General features: G+C 40.2%; 5 non-coding genes and 3 pseudogenes across 5 annotated transcripts; 3 read left to right on the forward strand and 5 right to left on the reverse strand.

Annotated features, from left to right (window-relative positions):
* Positions 1–1,802: 1,802 nt before the first annotated feature.
* Positions 1,803–1,980, reverse strand: LOC149938661 (U2 spliceosomal RNA; annotated as a pseudogene).
* Positions 1,981–3,440: 1,460 nt separating this feature from the next.
* LOC149938662 (U2 spliceosomal RNA) lies at positions 3,441–3,545 on the reverse strand (annotated as a pseudogene).
* Positions 3,546–4,697: 1,152 nt separating this feature from the next.
* On the forward strand, positions 4,698–4,816 carry LOC149938663 (5S ribosomal RNA). Its single transcript, XR_016482111.1, has one exon. It is a non-coding gene; the product is annotated as a 5S ribosomal RNA (ribosomal RNA).
* A 1,979-nt stretch (positions 4,817–6,795) lies between these two features.
* Positions 6,796–6,986, reverse strand: LOC149938664 (U2 spliceosomal RNA). Its single transcript, XR_016481706.1, has one exon. It is a non-coding gene; the product is annotated as a U2 spliceosomal RNA (small nuclear RNA).
* A 1,786-nt stretch (positions 6,987–8,772) lies between these two features.
* Positions 8,773–8,931, reverse strand: LOC149938665 (U2 spliceosomal RNA; annotated as a pseudogene).
* A 1,153-nt stretch (positions 8,932–10,084) lies between these two features.
* On the forward strand, positions 10,085–10,203 carry LOC149938666 (5S ribosomal RNA). The gene has a single exon (XR_016482112.1). It is a non-coding gene; the product is annotated as a 5S ribosomal RNA (ribosomal RNA).
* A 1,983-nt stretch (positions 10,204–12,186) lies between these two features.
* Positions 12,187–12,378, reverse strand: LOC149938667 (U2 spliceosomal RNA). Its single transcript, XR_016481523.1, has one exon. It is a non-coding gene; the product is annotated as a U2 spliceosomal RNA (small nuclear RNA).
* A 1,151-nt stretch (positions 12,379–13,529) lies between these two features.
* On the forward strand, positions 13,530–13,648 carry LOC149938668 (5S ribosomal RNA). Its single transcript, XR_016482113.1, has one exon. It is a non-coding gene; the product is annotated as a 5S ribosomal RNA (ribosomal RNA).
* Positions 13,649–14,137: the final 489 nt, after the last annotated feature.

Genomic DNA, 14,137 nt, shown 5'->3' on the forward strand with positions numbered 1-14,137 from the left:
GTTAGTATCAAAATTGAACAAAATAAAATGGCGAGAAAATTGGTTTTCATTTTATTCTACTTAAGGCTTGTACTTAAAATAGTACTAACTTACTTACTTACTTACTTACTTACTTACTTACTTACTTACTAACTAACTAACTAACTAACTAACTAACTAACTAACTAACTAACTAACTAATTAACTAACTAACTAACTAACTAACTAATTAACTAACTAACTAACTAACTAACTAACTAACTAACGTTTATCTCTAAACAAAAACATTTCCGCGGTAAAATCCACTCTGAAATGGCCTTTTCTGGTTTTGGAATGAAGTCCAAAGTTAAAATTTTATTAACAAATTCTAATTGTGAAATATATTTTTTGTTCTAAATTTTAATCTTAAATGTAATTTAAATAGTTGAATCTAAAAAAGGACTTTTGGAAAATGTTTTATAGAAGGTTTTATCATGGGACAGCCGCATGGATTAGGGGAGTAACCCAAAAATACAAAATATCAAAACAAACCACGAAATTAAATAATAAAACGGAGACAGAGATATATTTTTTAAACAAAATAATATAGCTAACTTTTATCTATTAATTGTTTTAGGTGATGTAGTTTATGTAAAATATAAAAATGAACCTTGGCACAATATAAATTTAATGTCATGTTTTATTGATACTTAGAAAAAGTAACAAACATTTCAAAAGTCAGATCTTTGAGATCATTATTAAAAAAATATAACATTTTAAATCCGAACTCCTCTATAAATATTAAAATTATAAATTCCTAATCTACTTTAACAAAAGATATATCATATTAAGTTTAATACTATTAATGTTAGGAATAATCATGACTTTGAGATAAATAGAACAAAAATGTTTAATTCCAAATATAGTTAATTATAGAGCAATATATAATAAATGATTTTGTACTTACCAAAAATAAGCCTTGCCACTTTATATCTTGGTAATGTAGCTGCCGCGGGCGGCGGGCCCCCGGCGGCGACTCACTGTCCACGGAAGACGGGAAGAGAGAAAAAATGGAGAGGGGCTTATTTCGTGTTTTCTCTTTACGCGGAACATCTTGGCTGGAACCCAATGACCTAAAAATGAGGGGCGCGCTGTCTCTACCCACCATACCGAAACCCGCGAATTTACGTTATGAAAACCGGTTCCTTCAGCCAACCACTTAGAACATGCACGATTTACGAACCTTGGGTTACGAATAAAACCACAGGAATAACACAGAACAACCTCTTTTCGCGCCTTTATTTTACCCCTCTTACTTGCCTCCCGCTCGTCGGCCATTGCCTCTGCCCTAAACGGGGAGTCTAGCATCCACTCCTTGGGTATCCATAATGGAGGAGAGGACTGAAAGGGGGAAAACCAAGCATGGACGCGCCCAGGAAAATACCAAGGAGGATAGGAAGGGAGGCGAAGTAGGAGGGATGAACGCGGCAGCATCCTTGTAAGAAGCTTAGCGGCGGGAAAATTTCGGAAAAATGGCGGCTAGACGTAGCGTAGCTGCCGCAATCTTGCCGCCATTCATCCCTCCTACTTCGCCTCCCTTCCTATCCTCCGTGAAAATACCGCGAAAAAGAGTGTATAACTAGGTAAAAGAAAATTCAAAAACTGGAATCTTTCCGATTCTTCATTATTAACTATTCGACAATAAGGATTTTACCACTTATGACGTCAGAGGGGCAATATATTATAATAAAGAAATATATATAAAGACAGCCAAATAACATTTCCCGGAAATACTGTGTTGCGCAGTGCGCCATTATAAGAGCGTTTGATTTTTGATTTCAAGAGAGAAGTGGGCCGATCCCGGATTTACTGCAATACCAGGCCGACCCGTGGCGGAGGTGGAGCAAGCTCCGACCACTCCGCCGCCGTCCAAAAATAAGTTTAATATCTTGGGCCCCGATGGGACCCGTATCAGATATTAAGCTGATAAGAACAGATACTTTTAATTGTTTATTAAAAGATTGTCGTTTTTTACATTTTTACATTTTTCATTTGTTATATATTTGTTCACGGTTTAATTAATTAAATTAGCGCGAACAATCGTTTAAAAAGGATCATCGTATAAAAGTCGAGTAAAGAACTATGTTAAAAATTTAAAAATTAAATTTAAATCATATTTTTCCTTTTTTAATTTCTTTTTCTGGAGTTCTACTCCGTCGTCTTTTGGGATAGTTTTTCAGGAGGTCAGTTATTCTTACGACGAGGTCTTCTGCTGTCCGGGTTAGGCTAATTGAACGTGTGGGGGCTCTGGCATTGATTTTTTCGAGGAGGGCTTGTAGTTCGTTTTTCTTCAGTCGGTTAAGGCCTGGCACCTCGTTATAGTTCCAGTCTAATGGATCGAATCTTGGTCTGGTTGTGGGGCTGTCATGTTCGTTGGAGTCAGGTTCGCTTTCAGTTTCTGGTTGAGGTTCGTGATGTGGCGGTGATTTCAAAGCGTCGGCGAAGGAACAGATTGTGGCTGGAGGATCTACGGTCTTTGGAGAGGGTGTTGCCAAGTAAAAGCTTTCGTTGGAGGTTCTGGAGTCGTTTGGTTCGGTAAGTATTTCAGGTAAGTATGGTAAGTTTTCTTGTAGGTCTTCTCGGGTGGTGGCACTGGCGGTTTCCTTTCCAACTTGAGGCGATGGTGAGTTTCTTCCATGCTCTGGATTTACAAGTAGCGGGTTTGGGTCTCTCGCTGACTCTGAAGTTTGACGGGCTCTTGACTTCTTTTTCGGACAATCCCGAACCTGATGAGTGTCTTTGTGGCAGAAAAAGCACATTCTTTGGACGCCACGGTAGGTAATTTGGATACGATGCCCATTGATCATCATCAGGTTCGGGATTGGACCCTTAATTTTCACTTGCAGTCGCCGAGTTCCGGTTCGGACGTCTTTCAAAACTCCGTTCTGGTATGTCTCCCAAGTTTCCGTGAGTACTTCGCAGCATGTTCTAAGCGCCTTTTTGAAGATGGCCAACTCCCACCAGCTCGGGGCATCTTTCACGTTGATATACGATATAGGGTCGACTATGCTGATAACATCCAGTGGCTTGTCTCCAACGACGATTCCACTGTCAACGGCTCTCTGGTAGCTGGCTTCATTTCTGAAGGTGATCTGGGCTTCATTCTTGGAGATTATTTGGAAAACGGTAACGTTCTTTGGGCCAACGTGGTTGAACAGAGCAAGTGCTACGTCTTCCACGTCGACACCATCGAACTTCACCTTGACCGAAGCGGCTTTGAGAGCTGAAGCTGACATCAAGACTGGAACAAGGGCTTGTTCCTCCAGTATCTTCGACGTTGCAGCAGTCATGGCATTGCTCCTTTTTTCGAAGCCAAAGGCCGGGAACCGTACGCACCTGTAAAGGGAAGAATACTTACCTGTATTACCGCTCCAGTCCGTCGCTGATCCTGTTCCTGCCTAGCTGTTCCTGAAATCCGTAGTGTTGGATCCACCACGCAAGGGATCGCTGTCCGGCGGTTCCAGAAGTCCTCCTCTGATAAGAACAGATACTACACTTTGATCTTAGCCAAAAGGCCGAGAAGCGATAACCCGCTAGGAGCCGTCACTGTTTAACAAAGTAAAAAGAGAGAATTCGAGCATTTCAAATATTTCATAATTACGTCACCGAATGTTGGTCCTGGTGGGAGATGACAACGTTTGTAGCCATCGCGCGAACAAAGGAGAAGACGATATCTTGAATCCGTGAAATAGAGGTACACCGCCAGGCCCGGACTGGCACTTTTGGGGTCATCGGCTAGAGACAGTAGAGTGGGCCACTTTACCGGGCCGTATGGAAAAAAAATCTAAATGGTGGTTTATAGGACCATAAATAACGTATTAAGTGTACTAGATTCTACGTGAAACGTCAAACGCGTTTAAATGACCATTTAGGAAAAATTTATTATAAGCGAATAGAGCGTTCTATAAAAGTGGACCATAACCGGTCACTTTTCATACAGACTATAGAGCTGGTTCAGCAGGACTAACAACTTTTGTTATTCTTTGGTTTAAGAGAATTCGGCTTATGTCCTGTCTTTATATGAATATTTTAGAGACGTACCTTTTAGGAGTTGTAGGAGGCACCCTAGGTGTTGAAGTATGTTTGGGGTTAAGGATATTTTCATGATCTAAGTTTCATCTTAAACACGTGGATTTGGGACTAGTATTTTCTAGAATTTTTCTTATTTGCCATCATACATTTATTACAAAAATCATTTAAAATAAGAAAAAAGGCGCGGAAAGCAAAGCCGGAAATATGTGAAGCCTAGGCTAGCAACTACGCTACTAATAAAAATTGACTGCTCTCAATTTCTTACGGGTTTGCCAGATAAATATATTTCTCTAAGACGAAAAACCGGCCAAACCTTCACCTCCTCCGAACTCCAAAGGGGGAAAGCACACCACACCAATTTTATAGATTCGTAAACGCGCCTTCCCAATCGACCGCCATCACCTTACAGTCTACGGGGAGGGTGATGAAAAAACTGGTTTGGGGGGGGGGGGGGGATGAAATTTCTGCGGTAAAGGGCTTGCTCGTTGGTTGTCTGTACGATAATATCGGCGCCCAGTAAACGTTTCTAAAAAGAGTGTATAGAACGTTCTATTGGAGCCGCATGCAGCCGGTGGCCCTCGGCGATCACCAACCTACCAGGACCTGGCTAGTCGCGGCTTGTCCACCGCTATCAATTACACTCTAGCGGCAACGGCCATATCACGCTGAATACACCGGTTCTCGTCTGATCACCGAAGTTAAGCAGCGTCGAGCGCGGTCAGTACTTGGGAGGGAGACCACCTGGGAACACCGCGTGCCGTTGGCTACTCATTTATTTTCGCGGGATGGGATTTGCGTCTTTTAACAGGAAAATACCTTCATCCTATCATTTTGACGCTGCTTTTTTATGCAATTAAAAGTTCGCCCAGACGATAATATTATTTCGGTCAACTCTTGGCCTTTTTTTAACAACTGGCAGCATCTTTCCGTGAATAAAATACATGTTAGTATCAAAATTGAACAAAATAAAATGGCGAGAAAATTGGTTTTCATTTTATTCTACTTAAGGCTTGTACTTAAAATAGTACTAACTTACTTACTTACTTACTTACTTACTTACTTACTTACTTACTAACTAACTAACTAACTAACTAACTAACTAACTAACTAACTAACTAACTAATTAACTAACTAACTAACTAACTAACTAATTAACTAACTAACTAACTAACTAACTAACTAACTAACGTTTATCTCTAAACAAAAACATTTCCGCGGTAAAATCCACTCTGAAATGGCCTTTTCTGGTTTTGGAATGAAGTCCAAAGTTAAAATTTTATTAACAAATTCTAATTGTGAAATATATTTTTTGTTCTAAATTTTAATCTTAAATGTAATTTAAATAGTTGAATCTAAAAAAGGACTTTTGGAAAATGTTTTATAGAAGGTTTTATCATGGGACAGCCGCATGGATTAGGGGAGTAACCCAAAAATACAAAATATCAAAACAAACCACGAAATTAAATAATAAAACGGAGACAGAGATATATTTTTTAAACAAAATAATATAGCTAACTTTTATCTATTAATTGTTTTAGGTGATGTAGTTTATGTAAAATATAAAAATGAACCTTGGCACAATATAAATTTAATGTCATGTTTTATTGATACTTAGAAAAAGTAACAAACATTTCAAAAGTCAGATCTTTGAGATCATTATTAAAAAAATATAACATTTTAAATCCGAACTCCTCTATAAATATTAAAATTATAAATTCCTAATCTACTTTAACAAAAGATATATCATATTAAGTTTAATACTATTAATGTTAGGAATAATCATGACTTTGAGATAAATAGAACAAAAATGTTTAATTCCAAATATAGTTAATTATAGAGCAATATATAATAAATGATTTTGTACTTACCAAAAATAAGCCTTGCCACTTTATATCTTGGTAATGTAGCTGCCGCGGGCGGCGGGCCCCCGGCGGCGACTCACTGTCCACGGAAGACGGGAAGAGAGAAAAAATGGAGAGGGGCTTATTTCGTGTTTTCTCTTTACGCGGAACATCTTGGCTGGAACCCAATGACCTAAAAATGAGGGGCGCGCTGTCTCTACCCACCATACCGAAACCCGCGAATTTACGTTATGAAAACCGGTTCCTTCAGCCAACCACTTAGAACATGCACGATTTACGAACCTTGGGTTACGAATAAAACCACAGGAATAACACAGAACAACCTCTTTTCGCGCCTTTATTTTACCCCTCTTACTTGCCTCCCGCTCGTCGGCCATTGCCTCTGCCCTAAACGGGGAGTCTAGCATCCACTCCTTGGGTATCCATAATGGAGGAGAGGACTGAAAGGGGGAAAACCAAGCATGGACGCGCCCAGGAAAATACCAAGGAGGATAGGAAGGGAGGCGAAGTAGGAGGGATGAACGCGGCAGCATCCTTGTAAGAAGCTTAGCGGCGGGAAAATTTCGGAAAAATGGCGGCTAGACGTAGCGTAGCTGCCGCAATCTTGCCGCCATTCATCCCTCCTACTTCGCCTCCCTTCCTATCCTCCGTGAAAATACCGCGAAAAAGAGTGTATAACTAGGTAAAAGAAAATTCAAAAACTGGAATCTTTCCGATTCTTCATTATTAACTATTCGACAATAAGGATTTTACCACTTATGACGTCAGAGGGGCAATATATTATAATAAAGAAATATATATAAAGACAGCCAAATAACATTTCCCGGAAATACTGTGTTGCGCAGTGCGCCATTATAAGAGCGTTTGATTTTTGATTTCAAGAGAGAAGTGGGCCGATCCCGGATTTACTGCAATACCAGGCCGACCCGTGGCGGAGGTGGAGCAAGCTCCGACCACTCCGCCGCCGTCCAAAAATAAGTTTAATATCTTGGGCCCCGATGGGACCCGTATCAGATATTAAGCTGATAAGAACAGATACTGAATTTGTTTATTTAAAATTCGTTGTCAAGGTTACAAGTGTCCGCGTTATTAAAAAATTTAAATTATCGCGAACACTGTATTAAACAAAAAAATGGATTGTTGCATACATCAGTCAAAGCGCTAAACGAGCGTAAAAATACTTGTTGTTCCAAAAATAAAATTAGACGCGATAATTTACAATACTATTTACAGTTATCTACATGTCGAGTGAAGGTAAGTAAATATAATTTACTTCAGGTATTAGTATCCTATAAATTAATTTAAATTTAAGCATACAATTCTAATTTTTTCTTTTTGTTTTTCAGGTTCTACAGTTTTCAAGGTAAGTATATCAGGTAAGTTTTTTTTTTTTAACAATAGGTTCTAAATAATTTTTAAATTTTCTTTTACAGGGTAAACAGGTTCCGCGGTACGTATCAGGTGAGCTATTCATATTAAGCATACAATAATCTTTTAAAATTTATATAAAAATAACTTTTAAAATTGTAAAGTTAAAATTTACAATAAAAGCGTATTTAAAACTAAGAAAGTAATTTAAAAACATATTTACATATCACCATAAGGGCCTATTTTTTCCCTTTTTTGGTAAATGTTCCTGATGGGGAAGTCTGTACTCGTTTCCTGCGAGTCTGCAAAGTTTGACGTGCCTCAGTTAAGAATTCTTCACGCCATCTGAGTAGCTCAGGTGACTCCGTGACAAAGTTTCCTGCACGCTGGCAAAAGTTCTCTATTTCGCAATCGGTCATTTCTGAAAACTGCCAATCTCGTTCGTAGATCGGACTCTCGTATACTGGGTGTTTCGAGTTGGGAGATGACTCTGGAACGGGTGTGCGCTGTGGCGGAGTCTTCACAGCGTTTGCGTAGCCGTTAGACATTTTTGGCAATTCAGATGCTTTAAGGGAAGACTTTGGCGAAGAGAGACTCCAGCCATCTTCACCCCCCTCAAAACACCCTACTTCTGGTATAGATTCGTCCATCTGTTCTTGATGGTCAGCAGCATCGGTAGCGGTTTCCCGTTCTGCCAGTGGTGCTGGGGTCGAGTTTCGTAAGTTGCCAGTGTCTTCGGGGGCTGGAATATGCCCTAGGATGTCCGAATCTTCTGGAGCTGATTGCGCCTTTTTCTTTTTCTTCTTCGGGCAATCCCGAACCTGATGACTGTCTTTACGGCAGTAAAAACACATTCGCTGGACACCTTGATAGACAAGTTGGATGCGATGCCCGCTGATGGTCATCAGGTTCGGGATTGGACTCTTGATCTTTACTTCTAGCCGCCGATTTCCATTGCGGACGTCTTTTAACGGGCCTTTTTGAAATGTTTCCCATGTTTCTGAGAGTACCTCACAATAATTCTTTAAGGCAGATTTCAGAAAGGGTAGCTCCCACCAGCTGGGAGCATCCTTGATTGTTATCTGCGTAACCGGATCGGCGACTCCAACGATGTTGAGGTGCTTGTCACCGACAATAATGCCGGCATCCACAGCCTTCTGATAGCAGAAAGCATCTTTAAAGGTGATCTGGCATTCCGCTTTTCCAATCATCTGGAAGACGGTGATACTCTTGGGGCCAATGCAGTCGAAAAGAGCTACAGCCAAATCTTCTACATTGACCCCGTCGAACTTGATTCTTGCCGTGGCCTTCTTGGAGGACGAAGGCTCGGACTGTGGTTTACACGGCAGCGACGACACGGCAGGCATGGCGACGATGGTGGTGACCGCCGAAGCGGAAACCGGATACTCAGGAACCGCTGGGATGAGCCAAACAGCGACTGGAACGCAGGAGCAGGAACAGGAACTTCAACTGGCACAGGAACTGGGTCGGTGTAGAATGCCGAATCAGCTTGGCAGGTAGACGAGCAGGCACGTATAACTCGCCTTAAAGGCGTATAAACACTTCTCGGCTTAGACTAAGATCGCGGTATAGAACTGATATTGGAAACAGATACTACACTTTGATCTTAGCCAAAAGGCCGAGAAGCGATAACCCGCTAGGAGCCGTCACTGTTTAACAAAGTAAAAAGAGAGAATTCGAGCATTTCAAATATTTCATAATTACGTCACCGAATGTTGGTCCTGGTGGGAGATGACAACGTTTGTAGCCATCGCGCGAACAAAGGAGAAGACGATATCTTGAATCCGTGAAATAGAGGTACACCGCCAGGCCCGGACTGGCACTTTTGGGGTCATCGGCTAGAGACAGTAGAGTGGGCCACTTTACCGGGCCGTATGGAAAAAAAATCTAAATGGTGGTTTATAGGACCATAAATAACGTATTAAGTGTACTAGATTCTACGTGAAACGTCAAACGCGTTTAAATGACCATTTAGGAAAAATTTATTATAAGCGAATAGAGCGTTCTATAAAAGTGGACCATAACCGGTCACTTTTCATACAGACTATAGAGCTGGTTCAGCAGGACTAACAACTTTTGTTATTCTTTGGTTTAAGAGAATTCGGCTTATGTCCTGTCTTTATATGAATATTTTAGAGACGTACCTTTTAGGAGTTGTAGGAGGCACCCTAGGTGTTGAAGTATGTTTGGGGTTAAGGATATTTTCATGATCTAAGTTTCATCTTAAACACGTGGATTTGGGACTAGTATTTTCTAGAATTTTTCTTATTTGCCATCATACATTTATTACAAAAATCATTTAAAATAAGAAAAAAGGCGCGGAAAGCAAAGCCGGAAATATGTGAAGCCTAGGCTAGCAACTACGCTACTAATAAAAATTGACTGCTCTCAATTTCTTACGGGTTTGCCAGATAAATATATTTCTCTAAGACGAAAAACCGGCCAAACCTTCACCTCCTCCGAACTCCAAAGGGGGAAAGCACACCACACCAATTTTATAGATTCGTAAACGCGCCTTCCCAATCGACCGCCATCACCTTACAGTCTACGGGGAGGGTGATGAAAAAACTGGTTTGGGGGGGGGGGGGGGGATGAAATTTCTGCGGTAAAGGGCTTGCTCGTTGGTTGTCTGTACGATAATATCGGCGCCCAGTAAACGTTTCTAAAAAGAGTGTATAGAACGTTCTATTGGAGCCGCATGCAGCCGGTGGCCCTCGGCGATCACCAACCTACCAGGACCTGGCTAGTCGCGGCTTGTCCACCGCTATCAATTACACTCTAGCGGCAACGGCCATATCACGCTGAATACACCGGTTCTCGTCTGATCACCGAAGTTAAGCAGCGTCGAGCGCGGTCAGTACTTGGGAGGGAGACCACCTGGGAACACCGCGTGCCGTTGGCTACTCATTTATTTTCGCGGGATGGGATTTGCGTCTTTTAACAGGAAAATACCTTCATCCTATCATTTTGACGCTGCTTTTTTATGCAATTAAAAGTTCGCCCAGACGATAATATTATTTCGGTCAACTCTTGGCCTTTTTTTAACAACTGGCAGCATCTTTCCGTGAATAAAATACATGTTAGTATCAAAATTGAACAAAATAAAATGGCGAGAAAATTGGTTTTCATTTTATTCTACTTAAGGCTTGTACTTAAAATAGTACTAACTTACTTACTTACTTACTTACTTACTTACTTACTTACTTACTTACTAACTAACTAACTAACTAACTAACTAACTAACTAACTAACTAACTAACTAATTAACTAACTAACTAACTAACTAACTAATTAACTAACTAACTAACTAACTAACTAACTAACTAACGTTTATCTCTAAACAAAAACATTTCCGCGGTAAAATCCACTCTGAAATGGCCTTTTCTGGTTTTGGAATGAAGTCCAAAGTTAAAATTTTATTAACAAATTCTAATTGTGAAATATATTTTTTGTTCTAAATTTTAATCTTAAATGTAATTTAAATAGTTGAATCTAAAAAAGGACTTTTGGAAAATGTTTTATAGAAGGTTTTATCATGGGACAGCCGCATGGATTAGGGGAGTAACCCAAAAATACAAAATATCAAAACAAACCACGAAATTAAATAATAAAACGGAGACAGAGATATATTTTTTAAACAAAATAATATAGCTAACTTTTATCTATTAATTGTTTTAGGTGATGTAGTTTATGTAAAATATAAAAATGAACCTTGGCACAATATAAATTTAATGTCATGTTTTATTGATACTTAGAAAAAGTAACAAACATTTCAAAAGTCAGATCTTTGAGATCATTATTAAAAAAATATAACATTTTAAATCCGAACTCCTCTATAAATATTAAAATTATAAATTCCTAATCTACTTTAACAAAAGATATATCATATTAAGTTTAATACTATTAATGTTAGGAATAATCATGACTTTGAGATAAATAGAACAAAAATGTTTAATTCCAAATATAGTTAATTATAGAGCAATATATAATAAATGATTTTGTACTTACCAAAAATAAGCCTTGCCACTTTATATCTTGGTAATGTAGCTGCCGCGGGCGGCGGGCCCCCGGCGGCGACTCACTGTCCACGGAAGACGGGAAGAGAGAAAAAATGGAGAGGGGCTTATTTCGTGTTTTCTCTTTACGCGGAACATCTTGGCTGGAACCCAATGACCTAAAAATGAGGGGCGCGCTGTCTCTACCCACCATACCGAAACCCGCGAATTTACGTTATGAAAACCGGTTCCTTCAGCCAACCACTTAGAACATGCACGATTTACGAACCTTGGGTTACGAATAAAACCACAGGAATAACACAGAACAACCTCTTTTCGCGCCTTTATTTTACCCCTCTTACTTGCCTCCCGCTCGTCGGCCATTGCCTCTGCCCTAAACGGGGAGTCTAGCATCCACTCCTTGGGTATCCATAATGGAGGAGAGGACTGAAAGGGGGAAAACCAAGCATGGACGCGCCCAGGAAAATACCAAGGAGGATAGGAAGGGAGGCGAAGTAGGAGGGATGAACGCGGCAGCATCCTTGTAAGAAGCTTAGCGGCGGGAAAATTTCGGAAAAATGGCGGCTAGACGTAGCGTAGCTGCCGCAATCTTGCCGCCATTCATCCCTCCTACTTCGCCTCCCTTCCTATCCTCCGTGAAAATACCGCGAAAAAGAGTGTATAACTAGGTAAAAGAAAATTCAAAAACTGGAATCTTTCCGATTCTTCATTATTAACTATTCGACAATAAGGATTTTACCACTTATGACGTCAGAGGGGCAATATATTATAATAAAGAAATATATATAAAGACAGCCAAATAACATTTCCCGGAAATACTGTGTTGCGCAGTGCGCCATTATAAGAGCGTTTGATTTTTGATTTCAAGAGAGAAGTGGGCCGATCCCGGATTTACTGCAATACCAGGCCGACCCGTGGCGGAGGTGGAGCAAGCTCCGACCACTCCGCCGCCGTCCAAAAATAAGTTTAATATCTTGGGCCCCGATGGGACCCGTATCAGATATTAAGCTGATAAGAACAGATACTACACTTTGATCTTAGCCAAAAGGCCGAGAAGCGATAACCCGCTAGGAGCCGTCACTGTTTAACAAAGTAAAAAGAGAGAATTCGAGCATTTCAAATATTTCATAATTACGTCACCGAATGTTGGTCCTGGTGGGAGATGACAACGTTTGTAGCCATCGCGCGAACAAAGGAGAAGACGATATCTTCAATCCGTGAAATAGAGGTACACCGCCAGGCCCGGACTGGCACTTTTGGGGTCATCGGCTAGAGACAGTAGAGTGGGCCACTTTACCGGGCCGTATGGAAAAAAAATCTAAATGGTGGTTTATAGGACCATAAATAACGTATTAAGTGTACTAGATTCTACGTGAAACGTCAAACGCGTTTAAATGACCATTTAGGAAAAATTTATTATAAGCGAATAGAGCGTTCTATAAAAGTGGACCATAACCGGTCACTTTTCATACAGACTATAGAGCTGGTTCAGCAGGACTAACAACTTTTGTTATTCTTTGGTTTAAGAGAATTCGGCTTATGTCCTGTCTTTATATGAATATTTTAGAGACGTACCTTTTAGGAGTTGTAGGAGGCACCCTAGGTGTTGAAGTATGTTTGGGGTTAAGGATATTTTCATGATCTAAGTTTCATCTTAAACACGTGGATTTGGGACTAGTATTTTCTAGAATTTTTCTTATTTGCCATCATACATTTATTACAAAAATCATTTAAAATAAGAAAAAAGGCGCGGAAAGCAAAGCCGGAAATATGTGAAGCCTAGGCTAGCAACTACGCTACTAATAAAAATTGACTGCTCTCAATTTCTTACGGGTTTGCCAGATAAATATATTTCTCTAAGACGAAAAACCGGCCAAACCTTCACCTCCTCCGAACTCCAAAGGGGGAAAGCACACCACACCAATTTTATAGATTCGTAAACGCGCCTTCCCAATCGACCGCCATCACCTTACAGTCTACGGGGAGGGTGATGAAAAAACTGGTTTGGGGGGGGGGGGGGATGAAATTTCTGCGGTAAAGGGCTTGCTCGTTGGTTGTCTGTACGATAATATCGGCGCCCAGTAAACGTTTCTAAAAAGAGTGTATAGAACGTTCTATTGGAGCCGCATGCAGCCGGTGGCCCTCGGCGATCACCAACCTACCAGGACCTGGCTAGTCGCGGCTTGTCCACCGCTATCAATTACACTCTAGCGGCAACGGCCATATCACGCTGAATACACCGGTTCTCGTCTGATCACCGAAGTTAAGCAGCGTCGAGCGCGGTCAGTACTTGGGAGGGAGACCACCTGGGAACACCGCGTGCCGTTGGCTACTCATTTATTTTCGCGGGATGGGATTTGCGTCTTTTAACAGGAAAATACCTTCATCCTATCATTTTGACGCTGCTTTTTTATGCAATTAAAAGTTCGCCCAGACGATAATATTATTTCGGTCAACTCTTGGCCTTTTTTTAACAACTGGCAGCATCTTTCCGTGAATAAAATACATGTTAGTATCAAAATTGAACAAAATAAAATGGCGAGAAAATTGGTTTTCATTTTATTCTACTTAAGGCTTGTACTTAAAATAGTACTAACTTACTTACTTACTTACTTACTTACTTACTTACTTACTTACTAACTAACTAACTAACTAACTAACTAACTAACTAACTAACTAACTAACTAATTAACTAACTAACTAACTAACTAACTAATTAACTAACTAACTAACTAACTAACTAACTAACTAACGTTTATCTCTAAACAAAAACATTTCCGCGGTAAAATCCACTCTGAAATGGCCTTTTCTGGTTTTGGA

Source organism: Leiobunum rupestre, chromosome 6, assembly GCF_980474605.1.
Source record: "Leiobunum rupestre chromosome 6, qqLeiRupe1.1.hap1, whole genome shotgun sequence".
NCBI classification, from domain to species: domain Eukaryota; kingdom Metazoa; phylum Arthropoda; class Arachnida; order Opiliones; family Sclerosomatidae; genus Leiobunum; species Leiobunum rupestre.